This window comes from Mercenaria mercenaria, chromosome 15 (assembly GCF_021730395.1).
Source record: "Mercenaria mercenaria strain notata chromosome 15, MADL_Memer_1, whole genome shotgun sequence".
Taxonomy (NCBI): domain Eukaryota; kingdom Metazoa; phylum Mollusca; class Bivalvia; order Venerida; family Veneridae; genus Mercenaria; species Mercenaria mercenaria.
In genome coordinates this window covers 45802560-45814794 of record NC_069375.1, presented here as the reverse complement: position 1 = coordinate 45814794, position 12235 = coordinate 45802560, and the positions used below count along the sequence as shown (strand labels likewise).

The following is a 12235-nucleotide window of genomic DNA, read 5'->3' as shown; positions in this document are numbered from 1 at the left end:
TAAATGTTGGGATTCATAGATTGGTTGTTAAGCCACCTGAAATTCTTCAAGTTGAAGTTCAACCATGACTGATCTTAAAAAGCATTGTTGTCAGCATCAGTACATATGCTCTAAGAGTAGAGGATATGAAAGGGGATGAGGAGCAGTCTATTTTACTTCACAGAATGATAGTGGTTCTGTCGATGAGGGCGTCGTTGCTTATGTCTTCAGTATTGGTGATATCAGTATGTTATAAGTTGAAACCCTACCATGAATGGTCAGACACAAGTGTCAATTTTAATATTGCATGTTGTGAAATTTGTCGCTGGACAGGTTAACAGATTTCAAGTATTTTTAAGTTGAAAAACCGCAGAAGTGTATAGAGATATGTTCATATCAGGTGATCTGACTCCATTGAAAATGAAGTTTCAATGAGCCCGCAATGTGTTACAAGGGGATGCATATACAAAGGTGTATACCAGGGATGGTATCATTCAGTGCACATATAAAATGAAAAAGTTGTTGTCCTCTCTTTTGAGGATGTTAAATGTTGAAGTTTACTTGGAAGCTGTTGATTTGAAAGATCATTTTTAAGAAGACACCTACTTGTGACCAAGTGTGAGCTCACCAACATGGCCAAGAAAACATTTAATTTGTTCAAATCGTTGCAACACTTCTTTTCGTTTTGAAGTTGAAACTAGGTCTTAGTAACTTCTATTTATTCTGGTTGTGAAAAATGTGAGATTAATTTGTACAATTCTAGTCAAAGAAAGACTTATTTTTTGTCTTAAGAACTCTTGTTATACTTATTCTGTACAAACCATTTAAATCAATAATATATTATATACATGTAGTTCCTTTGCAACATAAGGTCATTTCGGAGAAAAAGTGATATTAATTTATGTAGAACTAGTCAAAGGAAGACTGATAGTATGAAGAACACTTATTATACTCATTCTCTTCAAAATATTCATAGTTTGCCTCTGTGCATTATTTTTTGATAACCCAAAGAAGCTAGTAACATTTCACATGATCATGTATATTGGTCATTATCTGATGACAGACTTGTCTACTTTGTGTTTGAAATTTCTTTTGTTAAAGGTATACAAGACCTGAATTGTTAAAACATTAAATTTAGCAAGTTTATGCATATTAACAGTACTATACATTAGGTTAGAATTAATACACACTGCAAACATGTATAGCTAAAGACAGTATAAATTTGTACTACCATTAAAATTTGAAGTATATGATTGTAGTTCTACATGTACATTATACTATTAATATATATTAGGTTAAGTTATATACTTGATTGTAATCTTCTACATCTGAGCTTAATATCTAAAGTGAAAGATAGCTATCGTTTTTAATGTCTGAAGCCCATTGTGGGGTAACCCCATTAAATATGATTGGATATTTTAATGTTTGTTGGAAAATGACAAAACTACATAATCTAGATTTTGCTAATTTTGTTAAAAGTTAGGATGATCTTGTTCCATTTCTACTTAACACATGTACAATTTACTACAAAGCTACATCGTTTAATCTGTATATAATTAAAGTTATAAGTAAGCCATGATACAGGTGTAAATGTCAGGTTGAATATTTAAGCTCTAGCTCTTTTTTCAAAGTTCAAGATACTGCGATGATGCCCTTCAAGTTTGTTTCGATTGGTCAATTTCTCTTAGAGTTATTGCCCTTGATTTAATGAAAAATGCACAAAAATATCCGTCCACAGCCATTTCTCAGTTACTAGCAGGTAGAATTTCATGAAACTTGGAATAAATATGAACCAACATACTTTGATGATGCCCGTCATTTTCTTTTTTAATTGGTCAATTTTCCATATAGTTATTGCCCTTTAATTGTTTAAAAAAATCCACAGATCTATACATAACAAACCAACCAATTGGAAGAATTTCATAACACTTCTTTCATTCTTTCCCATGAACATTTATTATAAACATGTGATGTTGTGTACCTACACCTGGTCGCCACCTTACCTTGGTCACACCCCCTCCCCCTTTCCCCCCACCCCCACCCCCAATTTTTTTTTTCATGTTTAGTTTTCCATCAATATTTATAATCAGCATGTAAACTTTTGTATCCTCACCCACTCACCCGAAAAAAACATTCATTTTCTGTTAATTTGATTTTGACTAATGAAATTATTTGCTTCTTGGTAAAATTCTTAACTTTTTGCTGGATATATTTTTTTGCCGTTCCTCACCACTGACCCTTTCGGTTGGGGATACCAATTCATAGTGCACCGCTATGCAATTCAGAAATGTGTATATAATCCTACTCAGAAATGTTTGGCAAAAATATAAATGATAATAATCTGGTCATTAAAAGGGTAGAACAATAATTAAAAGGAAATTCTGTTCACCAAGTTTTTGCTAGTAGTATATGGCACTCTTAGGTTAAAATTGCAGCAAAGATTCATGGGTTAAAGATACATTGCTGTTTTTATATACATTATGATAAAGTTTTTGAAAATCTATATATACTTTGAAATGAAATGTGCATGTTAGTTGCCTTTATTAAAGCACAAGTGTGACCTTAATCTTGAAGCGAGCAATCCGAAACATGCGCTCTGCACGTCGTCTCGATGTTGTTGACATTTATGCCAAGTTTCTTTAAATCCTTCAAGCAGTTCAAGAGTAGTTACAGAGCAGACGCGAAACAATATCATATAACTTTTGACCTCTATGTTTGACCTTGATATTGAAGCGAGCCATTAAACCGTTTTCTCGATATGGTGAACATTTGTGTCAAGAATTTTTCGAAATCCTTGAAGGGTTCAAAGGTTACAGAGCGGTTACAGACAAGCTAACGGACAGACGGACACCGGTGTCATATCATTATACGCACCCTTCAGGCGTATAAAAATCAACGACATTGATTAATTCATCCTTTCTTCCACGTTTCGAACTTTCTACAATGTACAATATATATTCCTTCGTGTTTTCATAATTTCTACATTCAGTGTATACAAAGAATCCAGTCCCGATATTCACTAAATTTTTCATTCATAATCTATATTAGACTGAAGGAATAACTTGTTCTAATGTTCATAATATGACCAATTTTTATTTTTAAAGAAAGATTATATTAGCTAAAATCTGGAGTCAAGACCCTTTAATATTGATAGAAGAAGATGGATTTCTTGTAGTAAACACATTCAAATAGAAAATCGAAGGCATGGAATAATTCATTCTTTGTTCTTGCGCGTCCAAAATTGAAAAAAAAAAACATTCGCGGACCATCGCAAATATAAAATCAAAGATCTTAAGTAATTCATCCTTTCTTCTTGTATCTTGCATGTTGTTTTTTTTTCTTCTTCTTTTTCAATACAAGCAATTAAGATTGATTAAGCTATCAATTTCTTTCCTTGTCGATACTAATGAAAAATCATTATGAATGATAATCCATGCAATCAATATATGTATGTAGTGTAAATTATATTCTCCGGCCATTTCAAAGGCCAAACGTTGTGCATGTTTTTGAACGGGTTCATGTATGCAAAATGAATGCTAATATTGAAAGAAATAGATGTATAACACTAATATTTCATGAACTGATTCGCGGACTAAAACAGGTATAAAATCAAAGAAATGAATAAATCCGTCATTTCTTCTTGCGCGTTTCCGAATTATTTTTACATTCATTCTAAATATCCAATTGAGAAAAAAAATAATTCATTCATCCTTATTTTGTAGTGATAAACACGTTCATATATCATCGCCATTGTAAAAATCAAATGCATGCATTGATTACTCTTTCTGTTGCACATTTCCAACGCTCGTGTATACAATGCAAATAATTATAGAAAAAGAAATCAACTAATCCATCCCTGTTTTATACAGTAAAAATACATAAGACCTTCCGTAAAATATAACACCAAAGACATGTGTTGATACTTTATTTATGAAATCGATTCTAAAAATTTTACAGACGCACAAAAAAAAATGATATAATAAAACAGCTACCACATAGGAGTTTTTTTAAGAGAAAAGGACATTTTGAGCGAATTTCTCGATTTTTGAGCGTGATCGCGAAAGTACTTCCTACTGTACTCGCATTTTTTATTCTTACTCGAATTTCTCGAGATCCTGGTCTGCTACCGTCCGGGTAGGTCGTTTTTGTGTTTTTGTTGGATTTAGTGTAACATCGATACAATTATTGATCCTATAGTGACTTCCAGCTTTGTTGGTGGAGGAATACACCAGGTGCCCCTCCGTGCAATATTTCATCACAAACTGGCACCTGGGTAGTCCCACCGACCTTCCGTAAGCCAGCTTGATGGCTTCCTCACATGGAGAATTCAACACCCCGAGTAAGACTCGGACCCACATCGGTGAGGGGCAAGTTGTTTGAAGTCAGCGATCTAAACCACTCGGCCACTGAGGCCCCATCCTGGTAGGTCGGACCTTTAAACCAACGTGTAGATAACATCGCATTTTGATTATTAAGAAAGCATATAATTAACCGTAGTCGTTCAGTTTAGTTCAATTCAGAGAGCTATAAAATGTATTTTATACTTCTTTGTTTAATTCTAGCTGTAACTTATGAATTATTAAGTGAAATATGTGTTCGCATTTTCAAAATAATCCCGCAGATGCTTCTATGTATACTACGGTTGCATAGCGGGGACATAGGAAACATTTTATTTATCACGTGCGCACGTGTTAGCTACCACGTGCGAACGTGTTAGCTAACACAAGCGAACGTGATAGCTAACAAGTGCGAACATGTCCCCTCTATGCTACCGTGGTATACACTGTTCCAAGTTATTTCTCGTGGTTGTAGTTTCCGTTGGTAGCGACCTGGCACTTATGAATATTTCGTATATTTCCGTATATTGATTTTCAGTGTCCGATCACAAACAGCGATATAAATATTACATATATAACTCTTAATTGATATACTGTTGCGTGTGCAGGCAGCTGAGTGTACAAGCGGTATTGCATCCAATATCAGGGTAGTGGATTCGAATCCTACCTCTGACCATACCTTTTCCCCAAAATTTTATATGCAAACTTACCAATACCACTTATTTGATCAAACGTATCGTGATATTTGTGGTCCATTTATTAAAAGTTATCATATTTACTCGTTGTAACAAAGTGGAATAATTTGTTTAAAGTATCTTAGATAAAAAGGCATGTTACCAGACAAGAGAAAACAATTAAAATTAAAAAAAAAATATGAAACATAAAATAATGTAAAAATAAAACAGGTATCGTTAACATTACATTACATTACGTTTTTAAAAAATGATAGCCGTGGTAACGTGTGTGGAAGTCAGGCCCACAGTGACATTGGTTAGCTGTATATAAATATAGATATTTTCAGGATACAAATATAAGTTAAATTAACGAAAACGCCCGAAAATATTTGCAAAGATTAATGTGTGCCAGGTCAAAACTTACGGACTATATACGATTATTATGAAAATAAACACAATCGTCTAACATAGACTTTTCAGCAAATGCTATATAAGTATTTGCACTGATTCATCCATCTCTTGGTAAATAAACTGTACATATAGGTTCTGCAGCACAGTTTTACTGCAACATTAATTGATAATAATTTGTATGCATATTAACTAAATTTATGAGATAATCGGAATGGCCTAATTTAACCCTCTGCCGTTTAATTGGAATCGACCAATCAGCGCGCGTTCATCTAGCCCGAGGCGATAACATCTGGTCGAAGTGACCGCACGCACTAATCTGTATATTGCAAAAATGTTAACATTAGCGTTATTCTGCAGAGGAAGATGAAGGCTCGGGTAAGTACTTATTTGATTTAATTTTTGATAAAATGAATTAGACAAAAAATTTTCTCAATTTGAATTCTTTTTGTAACAAGGCAGATCATGAATTACATTTCAATTAATCGGAAATACGAGTTGCTGCGATTTAAAGGAAATATTTTGTGTAGATCATAAAAATGTCAATTTACTAAATTATATAATTATAATATGAAAAAGAAAATTCAGAATAGCTGTTAAGTAGTTTCATTCATTCGTGAAATCTTTCATTCATTCAAGCACAATTAATTTAACAATTATTTCATTCATTCTTCCATTCATTAGTAGACAAGAATTCCAGTCACCAAAAGTTGATGTTGCAAGTGTTTGAAATAAAAGAAATATCGTGCAAAAATATTTTATGAATACCATTGTGGTTAAACGAGAAAAAAAGTTGTAAAGACAAAAAAAAATATTTCGCAGAAGCAAAGTAGCCAAGGCTAACTTCTTTACGAATGAATTAGGCGGCAGTTACATTCATTCATACGATCAAAACTGGAATCTCACGAAAGCATTCATGAAGTTAGTATTTACGATCGTTTATCTTTAGAAAATGGGTAATCTAACTGACAAAATAACGCATTTCTAGACTAAAATGTAAGCGGTTGTGATGCGTATTATTGTGTCATAGTATCGTATCAAAAAAGGTTGGTTATAATAAAATTTCAGAATTTTTTTAAGTTTGATTCTCTTTCTATGGAAAAAAATACACACCTACTCTAGATCTTTTGTTTGCCTAGGGTTTATATATTTTGAAAACAACTGTAAGAACATTAAAAAATCCGCGGGAAGGTCGATCTGTGCATGTAAACGTGTTTTTACTCCAGCCTGACCTGTTCACGTGCACAGATAGACCTGCGCACGTGCATATTCAATCATACTGAAAACAAAGAGGTCATTTGTTAGAAAAGAAATCGAGTATGTCTGTAATTTGATCTTAAAACATATTATGAAATATTTAGAAATCGTTAGATATTATACATCTAACACATAAGTTTACTTTCTTGTAAATATATGAAACATGATATTAAACATATGAGCCGCGCCATGAGAAAACCAACATAACGGCTTTGCGACCTGCATAGATTCAGACCAGCCTGCGCATATGTGCAGTCTGGTCAGGATCCATGCTGTTCGCTAACGGTTTCTCTAATTGCAAAAAGGTTTGAAGGCGAACAGCATAGATCCTGATCAGACTGCGCGGATGCGCAGGCTGGTCTGGATCCAGGCTGATCGCAAACGCATTATGTTGGTGTTTTTTTTACCATGGCGCGGTTCATATTATTATATCTATGTACAAAATATAAGTAATTGCTTAGCTCAGTCTTTTATTTCAAATATACGCCACCTACCGATTTTCAACGGACTATTACGAAATTTTCACAAATTAAATTGATAATATTTCCGAAAGACTGGTATATTTTCAGCTTTCTGTTATCAATTTTGCAGCCATGACCACAAACGTCTTTTTTTCCAGCAGAGCGCAAAATGACGTATTATACAGGATTTCTAAGTAGCGTTTTTATATACAACAAAAATACAGCAAAAAATATTTATTTTCTAGTTTGTGTTAAAATTATCTCTCCAATGATAAAAAAAATGTCAAGTTTGTACTGATTCTTCCTACTGTCATAAGATTAATGAAATAAGTATAAATATCATAAAAACTTAATTCCCGAGAAAAAAGAAAAAAAAAAGACGAAACAGAAGAAGGCGATACATAATTACAACGTACGAACCATAAAAATACCTATCACTAAGTGTATCAACATATTTTTATGACCCAGCTTGAAACAACACTGGTCGGATATTGCCTATCCCTAGGCAATATTGTACTACACAATGAAATTTAAAGTGTGATTAAATATTTGGCACAGTTAGATTATTTTATGTAAAATGTAGCTTTGTGCAGTCTTGGGACTAAAAAAAAAAAAGAAAAAAAGAACACAAGATAACGCAATTTTCAAACGAAACATTAAAAGAATACCAAAACAGGCATTAAAGGCATTTGCCTCCAGATCGTTCGACAATTTTTTTTAAATCTCTGGAAATTAATGCTATATTTCTTAAGAATTCTTTAAAACTTAATTACTGACAGACTATATGTTACAGAAACACATGAGAATTAATTGTTTTAACTACTTTTTATGATGAAAATTGAAAAGCGTTTGTATATTTAACGCGCATTGAACATCAAACCCTCCTCAGCGTTATTGGTAACGACAGCGGAAAACTTCTTTATTGCCGCGACAGCTTGGGTTCGATTCCTGACTCTGTCATCTTTTATTTTTCTTGATATGGTATTTTTAAATAGTTGAGAAACAAAAATTCCTATTCTGATGTTCGTAATATGACCAAACTTCAATTTGAAAGATAGACTTTCTGATCTGATAGTATCGAGTATTCGGTAACACTTATACGAAATAATGTAAATTATATTGATACTCTGATATCTTTTAATATTTCATATAGGTTAATCAATAAGATTTGGATACATGTTTCTAACAATAATACTTGTTTTCTATTTCATACTTGAATACAGAACTGTTGAGAATATTATACTGACCGCGAGACTGGTAATTCTGCAAACACTTCAGATCATTTAATAAAAAAAAAATATAACATTTAGTGGCAAATATATCGTACAGAATTTGTTCAGTCACAAAGTTTTAAGAAATGTTTGAAATAAAATATAAAAAATATCCTAGCAACGCGACTCATTATGTCGCTTTCATATATTTAATAAAAATGTACAAAAGAATTATTGTGCATCTAACAATATAAGAAAACCAAGGGGAATCGCTTAATGGCGGACAGGTTATAGAACACTAATATGCATAATAAGAACAAACAGGTTATGGGACTATTTTTTCCGCAATAAATGGCATAGGAATAAGGTCAGTAATTCGGTCGAAAATGTGCTTCCGTGGTGTGTAGTCGAAAGAAGTCCATAATAAATAGATACTAATTTTCCCATTTTTTGCGCAAATTCGTGTAGAACGAGTGCTTTAATCACCGTTTTTCACTACTAGAAGACATTCTGCATGAAATGAGACGGTTTTCATGTTCATACACCCCACATGGCAAGTTTTGCAGATCGAAACCGGAAGTAGGTGTTTATTGCGCGGACGGGAGTAAATATGCGCCATTTTTAGGGTAGCAGACCACAACTGACTGGCATTTCACTAGGAACTACATAACCCCCTATTTTCTTTTCATTTTTTCGTTAATTTGTGATAGAACTTTCATGAAAAATAGGTGTAGGAAAAAGTGATGTTCTCTAAAGATACGTAAAGACGACCTGAAGTTGTCGTTTTTTATATGAAACAAAGAAGGATTTGAATTACTGACCTTTAACCTACGAATGTTTATGTTAAAGCTAGCTTTCGTTTAAATTGTGGATGCATTTTTGACATTTTGGTAGAAATAAAATGGGAAAGTGTTATTTAGATCACATCACTGCACTTTATACGTTTTTAAAGTAAACAGTTGTTGCAGGTAAAATCTCTCTTGAAAATATCTTCCCTACTTTTGTCATTACTTTATGTCAGTTTGAATACAATTCGTCAAAATGAGGTAACGATTGGACTGGTTACGTGTGTCGACACTATGAACACCATGCATTTTATATAAAATATAATGTTGGGGATAGATTTTAACGTAATATAACCATTAAACGCAAATGAAATTCTTTAAATAACATGACTGTAATCTGTATATCTAGTTTCTTTTCGCGACGAAATGAGTACACTTAAATGATGTCATCCCTGCCTACACGTCATTTCATTCGTCATATTTTCACATCATTTATAGCGTTAAAAGATATAATTCTCTATATCTGTTAACTGCAAGAGTCCCTTTATATAAACCTTTAATGCTTGCAAATTTTATTTCAGGTTGACACAAGAGATTTTTCAATTAAGACCAACTGGATGAGGATTTGTTTTCACGATAGAGAATACGCTTACCTTATGTGAGAAGTTTGGTCAACAGATGCTGACAGACAGCCCGGATGAGCTATTCGTTCTCAGTGACATTCGTACCTCAACAGATAAAAGCTAACATTTATTGATATCATGAAACTGAATATTTCCATGGGGTGCATCATTTGTAACCTGCTTACATATTGTATTCCAACACAGAATGCAACATGCATCTTTTCAAAGAGCTAAATTTGAATACATTTTCAGACATTAGAAGGGATGTACTGCTCTTCTTGGCAGACGGCAAATCGAAAAGCCTATAGTGGGAATCAACATTCACTTGAATAACGAAACATTTACAAACAGTAATAAAAGAAGTGGTACTATACTTAACAGTGCGGCGCATATTTAAATGTGCGAATTGTTAGTTTTTCAGTTAGAAACGAACATTTAGAAATGCATAATGTTATTGATTACTATAAGATTCTTTCACTGGTTGTAGGTGTAGATGGGAATTTCCGGCCTCGAGGGTAACTGTTTAGCAGTAACGAGGTTCCAGTTACCCAAGAGCAGGATATTCCCATCTGCACCTATAACCGGTGACAGAATCTTTTTCTTGCATACCGATATCAAGAAATAATAATAAAAATAAAATCAATCGAACGGCTTTATTTATAGAACTATTTCTTATAGCAGCGTATTTAAACAAAGCGCGAAAAGCAACGTCCGTAAACAGGAAATATATCATGACGTTTCATTGACAAATAACAATGTTTAGTTCCGATTTTGTTTTATCAGTTGCAGCGTAACGTTGATAAAATAACGTGCTTTGAATCGAGAAATATACTATCAGGAACAAAGAGGATCTGTCAAGGTATTGGATTTTTATTTCGTTTTTGAAATAAAATATAAATAACTACATGAATCATCTACATATATGTAGTTCGTAATACGTCATTTAAAGCACGAGAGTCATCTTACACCCCGGGGTGAAAGATAAGATTTTCCCAGCATCGGTAAAAATACCGGAAATCCCCGTCTGGTATGCAAAAATTACATTTTCTGCTTATTTCATTTGGACAAGAAATAAAAATAACTCATAATCGTACGAAAAAAACTTTTGTAAAAAGTATTTATGTTATATACAATATTAATTTAATCTTACTTGTCTTCATTGATGATAATGTTTTTCTCATACCCTGTCTTTGTCTTGGTTTTTCCTAACATACCATATTCTGCTATAGGTTAGTTTAGCCTTCATTCTATGTAAACTTTCAGTGTGTGCCCCATACACCAAATCAGTTGTGATAAAATTAAAATACGGGATAGTGCATATACGGAAAAATCTGGTCTACGTATATTTTAACATTACTGGTCCGTGTATTTCCCGTATACGATTCAGTCTGTATGTGACACAAATACGGGATCTGTATCCTATGTATATCTTGCATATACGGAAAAAAACCCTGGCCCGTATATCAACAAAATACAGTTCCGTATATTCCCGTATGATGATGAATGGGGGGGGGGGGAATCCAGCCCCAATTTGTTTACATAATGACGTAATATGTCGCGTTTATGAATAGGAAACACGACATGTCGCGTTTATGAATAGAAAACACGACATGTTGAGTTTATGAATAGAAAAGATGACATGTCGACTTTATGAATAGAAATTAGGACATGTTAACTTTATGAATAGAAATGAGGACATGTCCAGTTTCTGAATAGGAAAGTGAGCATTTGTTTAGTCAAAAAGAAAAATGGTCAAAACAAACATTGTCAATTTTATGAATGGAAACCTAAACACTTTGTCCAGTCGATAATTCCTATATAAAAACAAAGTTGCGGTTTAATAGATTGAATGATAGCCCTGTTGAAGATTTTTAAGCGTGTTTTTGTTTGTATAGTGGATTAACTGCATTTCCTTCATACAAATTTACATCCAGTCTTTTGAAATAATAACCAATGTGGTCAAAACTAGTTTAATGTAACTGAATCAGAGATTCCTCCTCCCTTGAAAAAAGTAAAAGTGAGTGAATGAAGGGTTCCTTCTCACTGGGAGGAGGTAAAATGAGGGAATGAGGGATTCCTTCTCCCTAGAAAATGAGTAAATATGAGTGAATGAGGGACTCCTCCTCCCTGGGAGGAGGTAAAAAGAAAAGATGACATGTCAACTTTATGAATAGAAATTAGGACATCTCCAGTTTATGATAAAAAAAATCTTGTTTTCCCTGCCTATTTGTTTGCTAAAGATTGCGGTTTAACAATATTGAATGATATCCCCGATACAGAATTTTAAGCGCGTGTTTTTGTTTGTATAGTGGATTAACTGCATCTTTTAAATAGTAACCAATGTGTTGTAAAACTAGTTAAAAGAATTGAATCAGAGAATCCTCCTCTCTAGGAAATGAGTAAAAAATGAGTGAATGAGTGCCTCCTCCTCCTCCTTAGGAGGTAATATGAGTAAAAAAGGAATTCCTCCTCCCTAGAAAATGAGTAAAAATGAGTGACT

The 12235-nt window shown here is 33.3% G+C and overlaps 1 protein-coding gene and 1 long non-coding RNA gene across 3 annotated transcripts in view; both read left to right on the top strand.

The window, feature by feature from the left end:
• Positions 1 to 12235, top strand: part of LOC123552658 (uncharacterized) — a 126397-nt gene that overhangs the window by 95912 nt on the left and 18250 nt on the right. The window lies entirely within an intron of this gene.
• Positions 4957 to 10917, top strand: LOC128549065 (uncharacterized). The gene is made up of 2 exons (XR_008367455.1): positions 4957 to 5776; positions 9694 to 10917. It is a non-coding gene; the product is annotated as an uncharacterized LOC128549065 (long non-coding RNA).